Source organism: Euprymna scolopes, chromosome 36 (genome assembly GCF_053919585.1).
Source record: "Euprymna scolopes isolate OS-2025 chromosome 36, ASM5391958v1, whole genome shotgun sequence".
Classification (NCBI taxonomy): domain Eukaryota; kingdom Metazoa; phylum Mollusca; class Cephalopoda; order Sepiida; family Sepiolidae; genus Euprymna; species Euprymna scolopes.
This window is the reverse complement of record NC_136517.1, coordinates 77,552,756-77,576,082: the sequence shown is the minus strand read 5'-3', so window position 1 is coordinate 77,576,082 and position 23,327 is coordinate 77,552,756. Positions and strand designations below refer to the sequence as shown.

The 23,327-nt window shown below is 33.9% G+C and overlaps 1 protein-coding gene and 1 pseudogene across 1 annotated transcript in view; one reads left to right on the top strand and one right to left on the bottom strand.

Annotated features, from left to right (window-relative positions):
- Window positions 1-2,010: 2,010 nt before the first annotated feature.
- LOC145260720 (5S ribosomal RNA) lies at window positions 2,011-2,128 on the bottom strand (annotated as a pseudogene).
- Window positions 2,129-14,992: 12,864 nt separating this feature from the next.
- The window catches only part of LOC145260228 (neuroglobin-like), a 118,761-nt gene continuing 110,426 nt past the window's right edge, over window positions 14,993-23,327 (top strand). Inside the window, exon 1 of the mRNA XM_080118054.1 lies at window positions 14,993-15,072. The gene's annotated coding sequence lies outside the window, so the exon portion shown is untranslated. The remainder of the gene's footprint in view (window positions 15,073-23,327) is intronic.

Sequence of the window (23,327 nt, the reverse complement as noted above, 5' to 3'; positions counted from 1 at the left end):
CTACCGAACTGGATAATTGTTTTGTGTTTTTATTTAATGTAACATGTTTATTCAGCTCGAAAAACATACAATGTTTACCGATGTATTTGAAAATTGCAAATAGCGGGGCACTCTCTGGTGAACACAGTAAGTTTGGGAAAATGAGTTAAAACAAAAAAAAAAATACTGTTAAAAACCCACTGAATATATGTCAGCCTATGTTACCGTAACATATATTGAGCGAGTTTCTAACAGTATTTTATATAGTTTTTTTTTGTTTTAACCCATTTTCCCAAACTTACCGTGTTCACCAGAGAGTGCCCCGCCATTTGTAATTTCCAAATACATCAGTAGGTGTATCGGAATTTTTGGGGAATTTTTTACACCCCTAACACGAAACTGCGAATAAAATATAAAAAACTCGTAATTTCTCTTTTAAAAGTGGGTTGTTTATTTTCTTTATGGATTATACTTCCAAAATAAACTATTAAAGTTGTATAAAAAGTAATAGAATTATTATTTTTTATTTAATAAAAAAAAACAGTAATGAAATCAATTGAATTTTACGAGTTAAGTACTTTTCAATTTTTAAACTTTAAAAATCTATCAAAATTTTTCTATTGATTCGATTTTTACGATATTTTCAGGGTGAATGTGAAATTTTATGCTCTTTCCAATAAACCGAGTATAATATTTTAGACATTTTTTAAATTCACACCCCCATATTTTGAAATGTCTATTAAAAAGTAAATAATTTACTCACCAAAGTTTTATATATCACAAATTGAAGATAAAAGATCAATAAATAATATATTCAAATTTAAAACAAAAAAAGAAGTGTTTTTCAGAAATTTACCTGTAAAGTCTGAAGTTTAAAAACTTTTTTTTTTTTAAACCACGTTTTTTTTTTTTTGTTTTTTTTTAATGAAACCTTGGTCCTTGCTCCTTTAATTGAAAAAAAAAAAAATTAGGGTTTGGATGACATTTTTCGAGTAGTTATGAGCTTGGAATGACAGGGGCTCGAATTATTCAATATTTTTTCACGCATTCGTAAAGTCAGTTTCTGACACACCTAATACATCAGTAAACATTGTATATTTTTCGAGCTGAATGAACATGTTACATTAAATAAAAACACAAAAAATTATCCAGTTAGGTAGAAAAGTAACTTATCTTGCCTTTGATAACATTTATTTGTTATATATTTGACAGTTTTTTCGAATCTATGTGCAAAGTAAAATAAACCCGATTCGTATTATTTGGATTCTTCGGACTAATGTTCTCATTAAGAATGTTATTTTTACGACGTTTCGATCGAGGTAACCTCAGCAAGGACCCGTGGCATAATGAATAAAGTACTTGGTAAAATCGAGTCGTAAGTTACACTCTTCAGGAGGTTGAAGGTCAAGCCTCAGTGCGACACTCAAAATACAATTACGAATTACTTAGAACTTACGTCCGGTCATGGCTAACGAGAGCATCCTCCGCGTGGATTAAATAAAGGGTTCCATTCGAAATTCGGTGCAGATTCCCGAATTTGACAAAATGATTCTTCAGTTCGATAACAAACACCTGAAGAAGGTCGGAAGTTACATTGACCGCAACATTGTGAAAATAATACTCAAAGTGAAAACAATAGTTCAAAGAATCCATATCTAAAATAAAAAAAATAATTATAATTAATATATAATCATGCTATCCCCCTAGATAGAATAAAGGGTTCTGTTCGAAATTTCGTGCAGATTCCCGAGTTCGACACTCGAAGAAGGTCTGAGGTTACGTCGACCGAAACGTTGTGAAAATAACACTCAAGATGAGAACAGTAGTCCGAAGAATCCAAATAATATGGATCGACGTCTCTGTTCAGTCTCGAAAGACAAAGGATACCCCCTGTAAGGGCAGCTGTGCATGTAATTGTGGGGCAAGAGTTGCGCAATCGTCAACCACACCTCTCGTGAATCGGCATTGCTTGAGTCCAGTAGCAAATAGAAGTCTAGGACGACTGGAAACAATGCCGAGATAAGCGGAGAGCACATACAGCACCTGGAAGTCCCAAATGGTCACCCATCTGATACTGGCCAGGCTCATTGTTGCTTAACTTCGGTGATCTGATGGGAACCGGTTTGTCAAACGTGATTATGCCGTATAAATTAAATGATGAATATTAAATTATTATATTAATATTATATAATTAATGATTATGCCATATAAATTAAACGATGAAAATATTATTTTGAATTAAAACTACCAGTAAAACGAAAATCACTTCACCACAAGTGTTTTTACAGTTGCGAAAATATATTTAAATATTGCAAGGGTTTTATAAGGTCATGAATAATAATAATAATAATAATAATAATAATAATAATAATAATAATAAAACTACTGAAGCCGACATTGTCTCTAACTCTGCCCTCTTCAGTAGTTTTATTATTATTATTATTATTATTATTATTATTATTATTATTATTATTATTATTATTATTATTCATAACTAATAATTACATTATTTTTACCGTTTAACAATTTCATTTCTATTCCATTATACACATTGAAATCAATTGCGTCTCATTTTTGCCGTTTGAATTAAACGCTTTTACGTTGCAACATTAAAAAACATTATAAAGCACAATCTTCTTCCAGAAACAGCTAAAATAATTCACGTGAACTTTTGCGAACATGATTGCTAGGAATGAACGCTGTCCACGCTACAAATATCCAGTTCTTTCAACGGTTTTCTTTTTCATTTCGATACAATTTGTGACCAAGAGCGGAGGTCCGCTTGAAATATAAAAAATAACAATAAAAATATTAAATACAAAAAGTAACATCGGTTTTCATGCTTCAAAAACCCCTCATAACCTTTAAATCACTATCCTAGAAGCATACGTGGACTTTTAACATAATTATGTTTCAGTTTGAAGAAATATGGTATAATAAAATTATGGGGTCTGCGTTCGCGCCTGGCCCCCATAGAATGGAAATATGTCACAAAGTTTAACAAGGTTTCTTAATATAGATCCACAGAATATTGTGATAAGTGTTTCAGTGTGAACAGGTATGGTATAATAAATTATGGGGTTTATCTATTTTATTTTTACTTTCATCATATTTTGCTTTGGTTTTGATACCCCCAAATTCGAAGCTATCTCTTTACAACCCTTCGTTTTCATAACCTATCATACTTTCATAAATCAGAGTCCATTTTCTATAGTCTGTTTTTGAACCCAGTTAACGACGGGTACTGTTGCTAGTATATATATATATATATATATATATATATATATATATATATATATATATATATATATTATCATTATTATTATTATATATACAGACATGGTTCTACCCAAAATTTATAGTACACTCGATAAAAGCAAGCATGTTCACACACACACACACACACACACACACACACACACACACACACACACACACACACACACACATATATATATATATGTATGTATGTGTGTGTATGAACATGCTTGCTTTTATGGAGTGTACTATACACATGTGTGTGTATGTGTGTGTGTGTGTGTGTGTATGAACATGTTTGCTTTTATTGAGTGTACTATACACATGTGTGTGTGTGTTTGTGTGTGTGTGAACATACTTGCTCTTATTGAGTGTACTATAAATTTGGGGTAGAACCATGTCTGTACGAACAATTAAAAATTTTTTTTATTTAGACCTTACTTAGTGAACATTCTGTATGCTACTATAAAACAATTCACAGGTAAAAAAAAAATTGAAGATATTTATAGTCTTGTCGAATGCCATAGCGAAACACACAAATTCGTATTTAAGATACACTTTTGATCGAGTTTAAATACAAACATGCTTGCATTTATCGGGTTTACCGGAAATTCTGCGTAGATCCATGTACGCACGGACCATTTAAAACATTTTTTTTTTTAATTTAGACACCACACTGTCTACATCCTGTACGTCACTCTAAAAAACTTCACACTGAAAATTTACAGATATTTATCAACAATCGTGTCAGACGCATTTTCTTGCCGGCAGATGTGATAAGACTAAGTGCTTCCTTGCGACGATTGCAGAGATAGCATGGTTTGATTTGATTCGCTGTGAATATAACACAAATCTAGACATTTCATCTAATAATGTATTGATAATAATTACAGGATCTTTGGTACTTTAAATCTCACGGGACAAATAAAGCCGACGATTCTTTAAAGAAAAAAAACGATAACAGAAAAAGCCTTTGTGAATGCAGTCAAGCAAGAACATTTATAACTTTACGCCAACTATGATATACTAGCAGGAAGACCCGACGTTGCCGGGGTTGAATGAAAATCAACGAATGTTTCGCCCTCCCATGTTATATTGTCATCAAATAGGTGAACTCGACCATTTTTCAATCAAATCGATTGATTGCCTGCACTAGCTGAGAACCCATCGCGGTGCATCAGGGATAAGCATCACATGCCCCTTTGCAGTAACTTAATAAACAATGTATTGCAGTTTAAATTGAACTGCAGAAAACCTACTGTTGATTTTATAAAAAATATTTTTACATAATGAATTAAAGTATAAAATGAAAAAGTCATGTGTAATGGTTCCATTGAGCTCTAAACAGGAACATTTATTTCGAACGTGCCCCTGTCATACAGAGGCCCGACAATATTTTTTGGACATGTTAAAAAAAGTACTTCAAGGTGGTTACTAGTGCCAAAACCTTTTGAGATTGTAAGTAAGTAGTTGAAGAGTGAAAATCCACTCCTAGTGTAATTATTTTTTTAGTTTGGCTTTGATAATTTTAATTTTTTTCTCATTTTTGCGAAAACTTGCACAACACTATTTTTCAGACATGACAAAAAATCCTATTTTATTAAGAACTATGTTCATTTATATGTTGCTCTATGCAACTTTTCTGCTTGTACGCTTAGTTGTCATCCTTAGAATCAATTATCTGTTGTATTCTACTGGCAAAACAATTAAGTTTAATGAGGTAAAATGCATTCAAAAGAAGTCGTTTTTTTGGCACGGAAGAAGCGGGAAGATGGCCTCAGAATCAGAAGGATGCCCATGGATTTGAAGCTGTCGAAATCAATGGTCGAATACATGTTGAAGACAAACTAAGCGGAAAAAGAAGAGAGAACGAAAAAAATCAATTGGCAAGAGGACTGAAAGGAGAATGAAGAGGATTGTGGCACGGCTTTTGACATCTGGAGAAAAAGTTACAGCAAGAAAAGTGAAGGAGAAATGTGAATTGGATGTAAACGTCCGAACAATACAAAGAACACTGCATAGGATTGGTTTGAATTATGCAAAGGCTAAGAAAAAAATTACACTAACAAAGAAACACAAAGGACCAAGACTAGAGAGTGCTAAAAGGTGGTTAACAAAGCATGTTGACTTTAAGAAGGGTATATTTACTGATGAGAAGCGTTTCAAGTTTGATGGTGCCCAATGGATGGTGTACTTGGTCGAGAAGGGGTGAGCCTGTCGGATGAACAAACAACAGATGAGGGAGCGAGGAGTTATGGTTTGGGGCATGATCTTTGCTAATGGAAATATATGGTTGGAGTAGCTGAAAAGACGACAGAACAGCGAAAGCTACAAACAGTTGCTGGACGAGAAAGCCATACCAAGATAAGAGAGATGGGGAATGATTTCGTTCTACAGCAAGACATTTGCAGCATCTATGTGTCAAAACTCATGAAACAATGGATGGCTAAAGTGAATATGACTACTTTGGAATGGCCTGCAAAAAGCCCAGATCTAAATTTAATGAAAAATGTTTGGGAAATACTTGCGCAACTTGTCTATGATGGACCTGAAATAACGAAAGAGGCTCAACTATGGGAACGAATACTAGATGCCAAAAAACAACTAACAGAAACACGTAGAGATGTTATTGTGCATATGTTTAATCATTATGAAGAGAGATTGCTAAAAGTTATTGAGAAGAAAAGTGATATTACAGACTATTAACAGTTTTTCAACGATGTCCGAGAAATAATATCACGTGTGTTTTGTAAAAAATGATGAAAGTTAAATATTTTTCCTTACCTAATCGATTTTCTTCCATTTTTATTACAGGTATTGTCTTTATATGTATATGCTATTGTATTGAAGGAATTTCACCAATCTACATTACTCGGAAAGTCGAATACTAAAGTGTCTGAAAAATATTGTCGGACCCTGTATCATAGAACCTACTGTTGATTTTATATATCAGGCCTTTCAGCTTGTGCAGTAATAAAACTTGTCAAATGCACTCGTGATATTAGGATGTATAAGGCGTTAACTTTAATCGAAATCGTTTGGTTTTTCTTTCATCAGTTTTTTCAATTATCGATACTTATCAATGACATTCCGATACAATACCTATTTAAGAACACTGCCAAGCAGATAAAGTACATTTGTATGAAATTTCATAAAAATCGGCACAAACGTCCAGGAGTCCATAGGGAACGGACTCACACACATACACAAAGAGAGAGAGAGAGAGAGAGAGAGAGAGAGAGAGAGAGAGAGAGAGAGAGAGAGAGAGAGAGAGAGAGAGAGAGAGAGAACAGACGGAGTAAGGTTCTCTTGCTTGCTGCTGCGAACTTATTGATAAACTACACCTACCTAATTTTTCTTATGTATTAGTTTGCGTATGCGTAGACTCTCGTTCTTCTTCTTGGCTGTATTTCGCAAACGAAGATTCTATTAAGGGGGTTGTCCACGCCGACTGCAGGCACGTTTGTGCCTGATGAGCCCGATGTGGGACAAGCATGTCTGGCCACAGCGGCTGCAGACAAAAATCGCATCAGGTGTGGCTGCTAAGGCTTCCTGAATCGTCCTTCTGCAGCACTTCTCCTGCAGATTCTCTGTGCGGGAGATCTCAAAGGAGGAGACAGGTAGCACGGTCCACAGTGAGAGCTGACCACTGGAGGTGATCAAGTTGGCAGTCACCAAGGGACTTCTTCATAGAGTCTATATCTTTTCTTCGGTGCCCCTCTGTCACGACGGCGAGTAGAGAGTTCGCCATATAGGACTATCTTGGGCAGGCGATGATCCTCCATTCTGGAGACGTGCTCGTGATGCTGGTGATTTCCGCCCGCTCGATGACCTAAACATTGGTGACATAGCCACTCCAGTGGACGTTGAGAATGGTGCGGAGACAGTGCTGATGAAAACGTTCGAGGAGTCGTAATTGGTGGTGGTAAATTGTCCAGGACTCAGTGCCATACAGGAGGGTGGAGAGTACTACGGTTCTGCACAGACTGAGTTTTGTGTAATTTTTTTAGTGTCTGTTTTTCCAGATTCTGTTGTACAATCTGCCAAAAGTGCTGTCTGCCTTGGCCAGTCTGTTGTCTACATTTTGCATTTCAACTTGCCGAGATCTGTACGCGTTACTCATCCATCCAAACAACTATTTAAAACGTTATAAGCCATTGGTGGTGCATTATTACTATTTCCTATTAGTTCCAGTGTTATGTGACCAGTAGTTAAAGAGTTCAACTGTTTTATTTATACAGATTTTATCTTTTATTTTCATTTTTTGTTTTATTTTGTACTAGCGGTGCTACCCGGCGTTGCCTAGGTGTGGTGAGGTGTGTGTGGGGGGAGGGGTAAATCCAGACAATAATAAAATGGAAAATAAAGAATAAGCGAACGAAATAACCCTGTTTAAATGTTAAAGCTTTTAAAAAATCGGAAAAAACAAAAAACAAAAAAAAAGCGAACGTGATAGAAAAAGAATAAACGAATGAAAAAAAAAATGGCATAAATAGCCTTGTTTAAATATTAAAACTTTAAAAATTAAAAAAAAAATGTCCAATATGTCGGTGAGAATGTGCAACCTTAAGACAACGACGCTGTCACTATAACCACTACTGAACGATCGCATGAGCGAAGTAACACTGTTTTTTTTCTATTTAAACCAATTCAAGAAAGAACGTTTTTTGCGCATGCTTGTTTGATTAAATTGTTATGAAGAAACGATTTTTTGCTACCGTCCCTTATTGAGAACGTCAATTTCTATAGGAAATAACGGACCGTTTTTTTTTTAATTTTCACATATTCTCGGCGAAGACATCACCCTTTCAAACAGTACCGGTTTCAACCTGGTCCGATGCCGCTGAGAAAAGTTTTAGCAATACATACATACATACATACATACATACATACATACATACATACATACATACATACATACATTTAAATACGCAGGTGATATTTATATTATAAATTCTGTTAGTTATTTTTATAACTGGTGATCCTGGATATGACCTTAAACTATATCCGATGGTGAGGCCCCAGCTTGTGGGCTTTGGGGAGTGTTGAGTCACCCCTTAATTGCCATTACTCACAGGTCCACTCTGACCCGGAGTGGTAGTATCTGTTAGGGTTCCAACTATGAGTGAGTTAAATAGAAATCGACTTGAAAAAAAAAACAAAACAAAAGCAAAACATATTCTATTAAAAACTTTTTCTTCAAAATCACTGTATTCGGCATTAAATAACCTAAAAAGGGTTGATATGCCGTAAAACAAAAGCAACCAAACCAACTATAACTGGTAGGTAATATTCATTAGTAAATGATAGAACATGACACGTAAATAAGATTGCATGTAACGAATGATATTAATAGGTAACAACTGAAAACGTTTATTGTATTTATTTGCTTCCCCACCAAAGCAAATTAGGCACAAGGCCGTTTTTAATGTGGGATAAAAACCAGCTCCCCTAAAAGTAGACAAAAAAGGGGCACTGATTACCAAAAATAATAATTGTCCCAGTATAGAGGGTTTCCCCTCCATTGACTGGTACAAATTATCTTAAGTGCAGCATCTGAAGAACAGATACTACACTTTGAAGTATTTATTTGCTCCCCCACCGAGCAAATTAGGCACAAGGCCGATTTTTAATGCGAGAAGTGAAGGGGAAATGGGGACCAACTCCCCGGGGAGTAGAGGAGCTGGATAGTGACAATTGGTATGAAGGGTTGCCCCTACATTGACCAAGGTCTTATATGTGGGGTTGCCCCCACATATGGTCTTTGCTTGCAGTATCTGCCGGAACAGATATTACACTTTGATCCCGGCCCGAAGGCCGAACTGAAAACGTTTATTTAGACACGTTTTTAAATACCTAACTCTCCACCTTTCTTGTTTATCCAATCGATAAATCGGCCGCAGATTGAAATGTATTGCGAAAACTGTATGAAAGACTGCGGGAAAGCGCCAAAACACCGGAAGTGTCTGTGATGCCCTAAATTTGAGTTACTTCTAACAGGGAAGGCAATTTTGTCAAGATCCGCAGCCTAAGAAACAGATTTGAAACAGCTCCCCAAATCCAACAACAGTGCAATCTTGTTAAAAAGTGCCCTCTTTCTACTGTCAAGAACAGATTAAAGGAATTTAATTTGCAAGGATATGTTGCAAGATGCAAGCCAATGATTTCTGTAAAGAACAGAAAGCGCCGTGTGGACTTCGTCAGATGCAATGAAGATCATGACTCTTCATCTTGGTCAAAAGTGCTTTTTAGCGACAAAACAAATTCAATAGGCTAGGCAGTGATGGTAGACAGTACGTCAATCAGAGGAAATACAATGAATTTAATCCTAGATGCTCAGTTTCAACTCTGCAAGGTGGTGGAGGTTCAGTTTTAGTGTGGGGCATTATTAGTACCAATGGTCCAGGCCTGTAGTTTGCTTGCAAGGTCGAATTAATTCGACCAAGTACATTAATATGTTGACTGAGCATTTCCTACCCTACTTTCCCCGGAATTTTGATGATAATCCCATCTCCATGCAAGATAATGCTCCCATTCACACAGCTGGCAATTTCAAGAGATTCCTGGAAGAGCATGATATTCCGTGTTTGGATTGGCCTGGCCGAACATGTTAGTATAAATTGTAGAGTTCATTCTGCCTTCACATGTATACAACAGTTCAGTTTCTGAAGAAGCTATGCAGTCCCAAACCATTACGCTTCCTCTTCATCCAAATTTGACAATTGGAACCACACAATCAGAATGAAATGTCTCTCCTTCCCTACGGCGAACATAAAGCCCTTCATGAAAAAATGATAATTTGATACAATATTTAAATAGATTTTATGGATGTGTATTCACATAAAAATTTCAGTTGTTCATTTCAAAGTTTAGGAAATAGAAACTATTAACTTACCTCAAAGTTACTTTCGTCAGACCAAACAATTTTGACCCAATCATCAGGTGTCCAATTTTCAAGTTAAAAAATCTTTTTTTTTTCAAATTCCAGTCGCATTTTCTTGTTGGCCAGAGACAAGTATGGCTTCTTCTTTGTTTGCATCATTTTAATCCCACTTCTAATAACCTTCTTCTCACTATTCGAGCTGATATATTTTTGTTTGCACCCTCCCTTAGTTCAGCAGCAAACTCTGAAGAACTTTTCTTCTTATCTGCAAGGGATGCTCTTTTCAAAGATCTGTCTTCCCTAGCGATTGTAGACGTTTTGTTTATTTTTCTGTTTTTGAAAGACTTTGTTTCTTGTATTTTTTAATCGTTTTCTTTTGTCACCCCTTCCTTGAACATTCAATCTTCCTGGCAATTTTTACCTGGGAATACCTTTCACCAGATAAAGCAAAACTTTGTGCCCTTTTAATCTCTGAAAGTTGCTTCGTTAGAGACATTTTCAATTCAATTAAATATACTATTATAGCGCTGACAGGAATGAAATATTACCTGAAAAAATAAAGAAACAACCTTTAGTATGACAATGAATCATAAAACTCTTGAAAGAGGCTTTAAAGCAAATAAATACAACAATCTACTGTTAAATATTTTACATTTGTTCTGAACTGTTCACTGCACAATTCTAAACCTTTAAATGCTTAAGTTTAAATTATTATCTAAGTTTTTCTAGGTGCTCCATAATTCCCACCATCTCTCTCTCTCTCTCTCTCTCTATATATATATATATATATATATATATATATATATATATATATGTCTTTAACACTAATTCTCTCTGTCTCTCTATCTCTCTCTATATATATACACATATATATATATATATACCTATAACTCTCTCTCTCTTCGTCTCTTTCTCTCTCTCTCTCACTATATATATATATATATATATATATATATATATATATATATATATATATATATATATATTAGCAAAAGTACCCGTCGTTGACTGGGTTCAAAAACAGCCTACAGAAAATGGACTCTGATTTATGAAAGTATGATAGGTTGTGAAAACGAAGGGTTGTAAAGAGATAGCTTCGAATTTGAGGGTATCAAAACCAAAGCAAAATATGATGAAAGTAAAAATAAAATAGATAAACCTCATAATTCATTATACCATACCTGTTCACACTGAAACACTTATCACAATATTCTGTGGATCTATATTAAAAAAAACTTGTTAAACTTTGTGACATATTTCCATTCTATGGAGGTCAGGCGCGAACGAACACCCCATAATTTTATTATACCATATTTCTTCAAACTGAAACATAATTATCAAAGTATACTTACGCAGATAGATATGAAAAGTCTTTATTAAAGTTTGTGCCTATTTCCATTCTATGGAGGTCAGGCGCGAACGCAGACCCCATAATTTTATTATACCCTCCCTATTTAAGTTAAAACATACTTATCAAAGTATTATTATGTACATCTATATCAAAAACCCTTGTAAACGTTTTTTTTTCATTTTTAAATTTTTTATTTCCATACTTTGTAATGGACCACCGTTCTGCCAGATCAAACATAACCATTCCTGTGTCTCGATACATCTTCTATCATTATATATGATCAGTTTTCTATAATAGTCAACCATATAGGAACCTATTCGTGACCCCCCCCCACGCACACAGACGTTCAGCTTTATAATGTATATATATATATATATATATATATATATATATATATATATATATAACACTATATATCTTTAACACTAACTCTCTCTGTCTCTCTCTCTCTCTCTATCTCTCTCTCTATATATATACATATATATATACCTATAACTCTCTCTATATATATATACCTATAACTCTCTCTCCTCTCTCTCTCTCTCTCTCTCTCTCTCTCTCTCTCTTTGTCTCTCTCTAATAAGAGTTATTTGCCCTTTGTTTACATTTTTCTTCGCCCACATTTTAGGAAGTATTTACTTTTTTATTTTATTTAAATATTATTTATTAATTATCAACTAATAATTACTACGTACGTAAAATTGAGTCTTACATTTATGCACGTTGTAATTATTAATTAATTAATTAATAATAATAATAATAATAATAATAATAATAATAATAATAATAATAATAATAATAATAATATATATATATATATATATATATATATATATATATATATATATATATATATATATATATATATAAAATAAAAAATGTCTCGGCAGTAGAGTGAAAAGCATATCTTATTTTTCTTTTATTAATATTATTGGAATTTTTTCCTTTTTTCCCTTGTACACATTTTTGTGAATTATTCCATGGATTTTTGCCTTTGGATTATTTTGGACCATCTTCCAATTACGGGATTTCCTTGGATTTTACTTGTGCAAATGGAAATTCAATTAACTTTCTTGAAGTTATATATTTGGATTTTACCGTCACTGGATTATTTATCTTCCACCAGACTATCCATTCATGTGTAATCACCTTTTTCTTCGCCATATTCCCTCTGCTTCACTTTTTTGTTATCAAGTAAGATCTTTGACTTACTTGTTGTTTCATCAAATACTTTTGCATGCAAAATCCGATCCCGCATTTTGCTAATTCCTACTCTCTGAAGAGAAGGAAAGTATTTCTTCGAAACTCCGCGGATTAAGGACTATCCACTTATCTAGTGTTTCCTTTTCAGATTAAATATGTTTTAACTCATTTCAACGTGTTTTTAACATGTTTTATTAACTGTTTGCTCGTATATATATATATATATATATATATATATATATATATATATATATATATATATATACTAGAAGGCCGCTCGCCGTTGCCCGTTCGTAAAATATGCATAAATGTTACATTTTAATTAATTATAGAACCAATTCACTCTTGACAATCATCCAATATATAGTAATGATTTCAAAAGTTATACAAAATATATAGAACTGAAACCAGAACGTTCGGCTGTTCAACCCTAGTTATTATTTATTTCTTCAACGTCGTTACGGTCTGATCTGCAAACAGATGGATACGAAGGGTTAAAAATTAAGCGACTTTGAGCTATGAATGTTTAATTTTGCGCATGCGCAAAAGTAACATCAGGAATAATGTTTTATTCGACTTACTCTGCCAAAGTCAACTGTTTTGTTTCAAATTTTAATTATATAGCAGTAAATTTTGTCGGCTAAAAACCAACTCCAAAGTGTAGTAAAGGTCCAAATACCCTATATATCAAGTTTCAACTCCGTAGACCAAATATTTAGAGAAGAGTTTGATAGATACTTTTCCTGACACATATCTCAAGGTCAATGACGATATAAATATATATATATAGTAATATATATAAATTTATTCATTTATCCAATAAGGGTATACATCACTTGGAGGTGTTGGGTAAGTGAGAACTCTTTTTACCATGGTATTTCGAAGCCTACTGCTTCCTATCAGAAAAGGAAAGAAGATGCTAGGTAACATAATAGCGATGCGACGTCTAGCGATAGTTGCAACAAAATATTGAGGCTGTTTGGGGGAGCTAAACTGATCTTATATCACAAAGATCAATTTAGCTTCCCCAAAACAGCCTCAATATTTTATTTCGCTCCTTCTCTGACTGAGAACAAAATAGGCGACGTGTAGTACCAGAACAGATGCTACACTTTGCCCCCTGTCAAAATCACGCAACCGCGAATAACAGATGCACTAACCCTCATGAAGTGGTGACACTATTTTATTAATACAGAGATGTGTGGCGACTTAATAGCGAAGAGATCCGTGCGAACACCACAAAGCAAATGGTAATAATTGTTAAACATTTCTTTTCTCCGTTTCGTTTAAATTCGCTTTTCTTCTCATTCCCCAAAGTAAGGAAGTTTTCACAGAAACATGTGAACTCAATATATTCTTTACCAGCCAAACATGTACGGAAGAATTCCAGAACGTCTGCTCAACATCTTCATTCGACCAAAACACAGAGGGAGAGGGGGGGGGGTAACTAAATGAGTCACATACACGTTTTCTCCATCTGAGCATCAGGCCAACAGAAACGAATCGCTACTCACAGCTATATACACATTGACAAATACAAGGTAAACCAACGCACACATATACACAATGCTACGCTGCCAAATACTCGCATAAGTATATTGCATAAATACACACATATTTACACTATGAATATAACTTTTGTATTCTTATTTATTGCACAAAAATGCTTTATTAGAAAATTTGATTTTTCTAAAATTTTTATTTGCAAAACGCTGTTCATGATTTTAAGTAGCATTTGGTATCTGGCGATCCTTCTATGTTTTTAATGTATACTTTTTTCCATTTGTTATGCATGTAGATTTCATATATATATATATATATATATATATATATATATATATATATATATATATATATATATATATATACACCCTTAATTTTCTTCCTTTGCTGAAACGCAACTTTTAAACCCAATTTATATTAATTGTTGGTGCATGTCTTGACTGTATCCAAAGAACCTATCAAAATGGCCTCTTTACCAAGGTCAAGAACCACGCCACAATATCAGAACAGAGACTACACTTTGCTTCCTGTCAAAGTCGCTTAATCGCAAGCAACAGACACGCGAGAAGTGATTACACAGTTTTATTAATATGGGGATGTTGAACGTATTTGATAACCAGGCAACGCTGGATAAACTTTCCAGATGATTTTATGTGCGTGGTTCTGTTGTCAGCTGGGATGCGAGTCGTCTAACTTAATTCAGAGAGAGAGAGAGAGAGAGAGAGAGAGAGAGAGAGAGAGAGAGAGAGAGAGAGAGAGAGTAAACGAAAAGTCCATGTGACAATTCGCTACGGATGAAACGGATTAATCGAGACAAGAGAGGACGCGCACGCGTATGTGTGTGGAGACGAATCGATATCTATACGAAACGAGCGCCGGCGGCATTGCGCGACAGGTAAGTGATTATCGCTTTTTTTCTTTTAGAAACTCGATTTTAAAATTTTTTAATTTCAATTTCAACGCATTTAAAACTAACAAAAGCAAACCCTTCACAGCGGAGAGACATCGCTAGTATTAATAATAAGGCCAACAGTCCAACCCAACACGTGTTTCCTCAAATCTGTCTATCTTTCTTTTTTTTTATTCACCTCAAATAAGGCATACTGCTAACTGAGGCGTAAGGGGCTACTGTGATTAAGGGTCATATAGGGCATCCTAAGTGCTAATTGTGAAGTAATACGTTTGTTCACATTACATTCAAATGTCTGTATATCGATAGAGTCGGGTTAACTCGGAGCGTAGAAAAATTTTCAAAAGGCATACGTTCTTAGGCAAAACTTATTAGACTAGAAATGTCTGTCTGTCTGTCTATCTATCTATCTATCTATCTATCTATCTATCTCTTTTTTTGTTTGTTTTTGTTTGAAAAATAATTTTGCATTGCTGGTACTACTGAAAAATAATGAATATTGATTAAAACTACAAGTAATATAACCCCCATCCCACATGTTTGAAAAAATATAGACATGTAATTAGAGGCGTTTTTTGGGTAATCCGCAAAAATGAATAAACAACAATAACAATAACTTTGGAGTTACATATTTTAAAAGAATAGAAATGAGCAATTGTCTCGAAATCGGAACTTAGAACCGAGTAAGTAATTATACTATAATAATAATGAAATACCTAATATATTATTATTATTATTATTATTATTATTATTATTATTTGAGGGTAAACAGTTACATATGGTCGCTACAAATAGCCATCTGTTTCAGTCCAAGAGACTTCCTCAGACGACCCGTGAATAATGTTTAGACATTTGCCTAGCGAATGAGCATAAAAATATATAGGAAAAACCGCGTTTATCATTTTAAAAAAATCAAAATTATACACCGAGTATAGAGTTGGCTTCTTTTTTTTTTTTTCTTAAACGAAACTGACTTTGTTTGATAAAATTGTGTTTGGCGTACTGATGAATTATTTTTTCTAAAGAATAAAATTGAATACAGTTTATTTTTACAAGAATATTTAGACATTTACCTAGCGATAAAGCATAGAAATATATAGGAAAAACCGCGTTTATCATTTAAAAAAAAAAATCAAAATTATACACCAGGTATGAAGTCAGTTTCGTTTAAAAAAAAGAAAAAACACCCCTCATATCCGGTGTATAATTTTGATGTTTTTTAAATAATAAACGCGGGTTTTTTCCTATATATTTTTTTATGTTTATTCGCTAGGTAAATGTCTAACTATTTTTGTAAAAAAATTTTTTTAATTCAATTTTATTCTTTAGAAAAAATAATTCATCAGTACGCCAAACAGAGATTTAGCAAAAAAATTAGTTTTGTTTTACAATCGAAAACACTGAGTCCAACTCCGTTGTTAGATTTTAAAAATAATAAAATAATATTATTTTATATTTATTCGCGAGATAAAAATGTAAAAGTAAGTTTTTTTTTGTTTTGTTTTTTCTGTAGGAAGTTGTTTTTATGACGGAATGAAATTTGGCGCGTGGCGTATTTTTGGCGAGCTGGCGTGCCAAAAAAGAATTACCCCTCTAGTAACTAGAGACCTTTTTAGGCGATGCAGCTGCAGCTTATACGAAACGAAAGTTTGCAATGAAAATATCAAGTCTTTCTCGTCACAGTGAGTTAATATCAGGAGGTTCCGTCAAATTTTGTGAAAAATAAGATTTGGTTGTATGTATATAAGACCCAATAGGGGTGCGAATTTTAGTCTGTGTTTAGATATAGGAATGAATGGGATAGGGTGAGGGGTTAAAGATCGAGATAGAGGTAACGAAAGACTAAGAAGAAAGGTATTCGTATGCGTGTGTGATGGCCTTCCTAAACCTTAAACATACTAATGTGTATAGGTTCAATCAGTAAGGGAATGTGAATTTGACATATCTATGGGGTTTCATGTTTAATCAGGGTTAATTCAGTTATAAAAATGCTTTAAATTCAAATGACTAGAATTTTTATGTGGTCAGAAAATGCACGACTTACGTTGATCTCGAACTTTGCTTTCGTATAAGCTGTACCGCCCGAAGAGGTCTCAAGTTACAGGTAACTAGCTGACCGAAACATGCTCATGACTGTGTAGCAACATATTGCTTATGTAAAACCAAATAAAGAGTATATATATATATATATTTGTTTTTGTTAGCGATACTTTCTTGAATGAATTCAAGTATTTATACGAAAGTGCATTTTTTACCTAAATGCTTGTTGGGAATAATTTTCCCATTGACCAGCGAGCGGCATATATATCATTTTTTTTTTAAATACACGTGTTTCGTCGTCCACGACTCATCAGAGTGGCTGAATCTAGGGAGATTCGAAATCGGCACCTTGTGATAAGAAGCCTAAACCTCTACCACGCGGCTAACCTCGCCGGACTACTAAATGTATCACTTTTACGTAGATGTTTTTGTTTGTTTTTGTTAGCGATACTTTCTTGAATGAATTCAAGTATTTATACGAAAGTGCATTTTTACCTAAATGCTTGTTGGGAATAATTTTCCCATTGACCAATCTGGTACCCCCTTTAATGGGGAGCGGCATATATATTATTTTTAAAAAAATATAATTATCCACTGACACGTGTTTCGTCGTCCACGTTTCAGTGGATAATTATATTTAATATATATATATATATATATATATATATATATATATATATATATATATATATATATATATATATATATATATTAGTGATGGGGTAATTCCAATATTTTTACCGATTCCGATACAATTACTGTTCCGTGCTAAATTCCCGATTCCGATACAAGTACAGATTCCGATTTCGACTCTTTATAAATCTCTAATTATTTAACTATAAAAGTTTTATCATTTCCAACTATTATCGTAAAAACACGTGTTAAATATGTAGATATTTTCCTAAATGTCAAAATATACTTGTGTAGGATGATCTATCGATTTTAGCTTTATTGGTAATTTAAAATCAATAAATATTTATTGTTTAGCATTATTACCAGCAATGAAAATTTTGGTTTAAATAAAATCAAATAAAAAAGCAAATTAAAAGAATCGTTTTGGCATCGGAAAATAGGCATAAAATTTTCCGATTCCGATACCGATTCCGATATCCCCAAGTCTTCCGATTTTTCCGATTCCAGATTCTGATTCCGATTAATCACAACACTAATATATATATATATATATATATATATATATATATATATATATATATATATATATATATATATAAGTGAACGTGTCTGTGTGTGTGTGTGTGTCTGTATGTCTGCGTACATTTCTCTACGCAAATACTCTGTCAATTTTTAGAGTACAAACTCGAAATTTGATATACAAGGTACTGAGATTTGTGAAAATCGATGTGATCGGGGTTCGGCCAGAAATTTGGCTGTTAAAGGGTCAAAGTTCAACGATTTGACCTTTGAGAACTCTACCAAACTCCTCCGACAATTTTTGGTCCAAACACTAGACATTTTAGATATTGGTTCCTTGGACATGGATCTAACTAATAACTTGATTTGAGCCCAAAACAAGAAATTTTAAGAGGTCATAATAGAGGCCAAAGTTAAAAAAATTACGTTTCTTTTTTTTTTTTTTTTTTTTTTGCTCAGCATACACCTGCAAACACCCGGGCAACGCCGGGCACCCATGCTAGTATATATATATATATATATATATATATATATATATATATATATATAATAAACATTTATATATATATATAAAACATTTATATATATATATATATATATATATATATATATATATATATATATAATAAACATTTGATTCATAACTTTTTCGAAATATTTTTCGTTGATTCCTATAGATAATACTTAACATTTTGATATTTTCGATGTACATTTATATCTTTCTACTGTGACTGTAAAGAAAGGAGAAGAACGAGGAAATCAATTTGTGTTTTCACTTAGAATTTTACAATACATCGCAACTTGTTGAAAATCAAACCGTTCCCTCTAACAAAAGAAATATTTGAACATAAATGCTACGTATTTGTTCAAGAAATAAAATAATAGTGCGAAATAGAGGTAGTTGTTATATATATATAAATAAAACAGTAGATGTATGTATGTATGTATGTATGTATGTATGTATGTATGTATGTATGTATGTATGTATGTGCGCGTGTCCATGTGAAAATATTCAACCAATAAACTATTGGTCACATAAAAGTGAAATTAACAGGAAATAGTAATCATACACCAAGGATGGTTTATAGCGAGTAAAATCTTTGTTTGGATGGATGAATAATGCGGAAAGAAATAAGTCGGCAAGTTGAAATGCAAAATGTTCATTTCCACTAGCCGACATATTTTTTAAAATTAATTTTGCGCATGCGCAAATTCATTTATACCTTTGCATGGTTTAATTTTGAATGTTTCTGATCTATCTGTCGATAGCTCAAGCGGTAGGGAACACGACAGAAGCGCTAAATGTTTTGATTCTAGCTGATTGCACCCAAGTCATTTTTTAAAAATCTTTTGAAATTAGTATTATATATTAGGTACAATATAATATTCAATAGAGAATTGGCTCTGTAATAATAAATACGAAATCTGCATGAATTAAAATATATTTAAGTATATTTTACAACCGGCAAGGTCGGGTGCGCCCTGTTAGAATTAAAATAAAACAATCATTAAATAAAAAAATGTGCCCTTTTCCGAACTCAATATGCAAATTAGTTAACGTTCTATAATATAAATCTCACTGATCTGTTTACATGTATGTATGTATGTATGTATGTATGTATGTATGTATGTATTTAAGCTGGTCTGCAGTTTAATTTGTTGCTGGCTATCTTGCTCTTGTTTGTTGCTGGATCTCAACATTTTGAACAAAGAGAGAGATTTAGCTGTCGTACAAAGCTAAGACTCTGTAACATCATATTTGTATAGATACTCCCTCAGGCATTTGGGCTCATGGATTTTAAATGTTTAAGGGAGTGGCACTCGTCTGACAAGACGTTGCAATCAATCAAAGCATCTATGTATCTATGTATGTATGTACGTCTCTCAAAAACTTTCGACAGGTGCGACGGATTTTCATGAGATTGGTATAATTTTGAAGCCCGGCCCTTCGGGCGACAAATATCGAAAAATTGGCTAAAAACATTAATTCCTTCACCTTCAACTGGGCACTTTTTTGCAGGGAGGGAGCGCTTTTTTTCGCCGATATTTTTCATCCCCTCTTTTCAATTGTCCAGCCTTAATTTAAACCTACACCACTTCCAGTCTGTCGAGGGGCGCAACAGCAAATACGTCACGTTTTTTATGTTGTTTTCCTTCTTCGCGGTAAGGGTTCGAGCCTGCCTGCCTACTACCACTTTTTTTTTTGATTAACACACACTTTTAAACACCCAGGCACCCCAGCTAGTCTATAATATAAATCTATATAAATGCATGCATGTATGTATGTCTGCCTAAAACCTTTGATAGAGGCGACGGATTTTTACGAGGTCGGACGACAGATATCGATAAATTCGCTAAAAACATTGATTCCTTCACCCTTATCAGGGCACTTTTCTACAGGGAGGGGGTCGCTTTTTTGCGAATATTTTCGAAAGTCATCCCCTCTTATCAATTGACTAGCCTTAATTTAAACCTCCGCCACTTCCGGTTTAGTGATGGGCGCAACAGCAAAGACATCAGGTCTTTTTTCACGTTTTTTTTCCTCTTTCGCGTTACGGGTTCGAGCCTACGTGCCTACTACTCCCCCACCTTTTTTTTTTTTGCTCAACATACACCTCCAAACATCCGAGCAACGCCGGGCACCCAGGTTAGTTCAATCGATATCACATATACATCAGCAATATACGGCATAACCACGTTGACACACCAGTTCCCGTTAGATCACCGAAGTTAAGCAACGTTGAGCTTGGTCAGCACTAAAATGGGTAAACATTTAGGAATTCCAGGTACTGTATGTGTTCTCCGCTTATCTCGGCATTGTTTCCAGTTGTTCTGGATTCTCCTTGCCACTAGACTGAAGCAGTGCCGGTTTAGGAGAAGTAGGGGTTTGGGATTGCGCAACCCTTGCTACACAAGTATACACGCCACCACTTTTAGAGGGGTATCCATCGTCTATCGAGATTGAACGGAGGCATCCATCCATATATAAACAGTATATAAGAAATATAATGCGCCTGTCATGTAAAGTTAAATAAACTTGAAACAGGGAAGTTTTATTTTGCTGGGAGAGCGAAAAATGGGCCAGCTTTCGCATTATTCAATCTATGTATCTCTACAATTATATAAATGCAACTTTGTTTGTGTGTGTGTATGTGTGTGTGTGTGTGTGTGTGTGTGAGTTCGTTCCTTATAGACTCCGAAACGGCTAAACAGATTTTCTTTAAACTTTACAGAACTTTAGTGTATAAGTCTGGGGGTGATCTTAGTTAAGTATTGTTTCAGAATACCCCGATAATTATCGATAATCGATAATCGAAACCGTTGTTTTTCCATGTCGTCGCTTAGCAACAATGATAGAATAATGGGCCGTGAAAATTCTACTGTGGGTAGCTGATAGCGTGTTTTATTTTTTTTTTTTATTAACTGCAAGGAATTTTATAAGACTTGAAATTTTTTTTTTTTTTTTTTTTTTTTTTTTTTTTTCATTAGGGTGGTCTATCGGTTAAAACCCCGTACGTAAATTTCTTAATGATTTTTGTTTATTTTTTTCGTTAACTGGAAAGAAGTTTATATGAAATAATTTTATAAAAGAAACAGTAGATTCCCTAGAGTGCAATGTAGAATAACATATATTTTGAACTACGTTACTGCATGGAGGCATGTGAAGCTTCCTCCCGGGCAATTTCACGGATTTCGATGACAATAGAAATATGGGAGTGTGAAATATTCGTTGATCATCATTTAATCTCGGACAACGTCGGGTCTCCCTACTAGTCTATTATATTCAAGGAATTTTGTATGTGTGATTATGTGTGTGTGAGTTCGTTCGCTATGGACTCGGAAACGGCTGGGCCGATTTATATATATATATATATATTTTTTTTCAAGCATTTAACATCCAAATGAATGCTTTGACGATGACAATTACGAGTTTCAAAAGGCGAACCATTATAAGATACATCTGCCTTACTTTAAAAATGCTAGGTTTATTTTGGTGTCTTTATTTAAAAAAAAAAACACACACCCAATGTTCTTGCTGATAAGGAGACTTTGTTTCAAAAAACTATATGTTAAAATTATTGTCCATGACTTAATGTCTATCTCAATAAAAATATCGTTTCCGAAACGATCGTACAATTTATTGACTTTATTGTGTTCCTCCTTATGAAACAGATTTTTAATTTTTAATATTAATTATAAATGACCAATCATCTTACTATATATATATATATATATATATATATATATATATATATATATATATATATATATATATATGGCCATAGTCTTACCAGCAATAAGCAAGGGTAGGGGTGGAACACACCAATGAAGACCTTTAGAATAATTTACAGATATTTCCACCGCTTGGAAACATGTCACCAAAATGGATTACGAATACGCTCTCATCCATTTTAAACACATTTTAAATATATTTCAAATATTTTACATTTTCAATACTTTTTTAAGAAAACGCAACGTCAAAAGGTAATTAGTCTATGAGTATCATGATTATTCAAGCCAAAATGTGTGTCAGGTACAATATGCTTTAGAATAATAAAAAATTTTTTTTTTTATTACATTTTGCCCCCAAACAAGGCACAGTGCTAGTTTGATGAGGAGGCTACTACCAGGAACATAAGTTGCAGTGATACTATGTAGGGAGTTGAGCAGCAAGATATCTATTTACATTACACTTGAACTTCCGCATGTCAGTACAGTTGGGGAAGCAGGAACCTGGAAGGAAATTCCAAAATCTAGTAGTTCTTAATAGAGTAGAAGGTTTTCGGACATCTGCGTAGGGGTGGGACTTTACTGCTTGTCGGGGGTATTTACGTCGAAGGGGTACATGGGTTTGTAGTTTGTCGAAGCATTTGCCATTAAAATATTTGTAAAACGGACAGAAGGATCGAATATTTCGTCGATAGGGCAGAGGTTCATGCTTAGATGACAGTTCAGGACCTATCAGGTTGGCGACTCTTTTTTGGTTGGTTGGTTGTTTTGGTTTTACTGCATATCAACCCTTTTCAGGCTGTTTAATGCCGAATCCA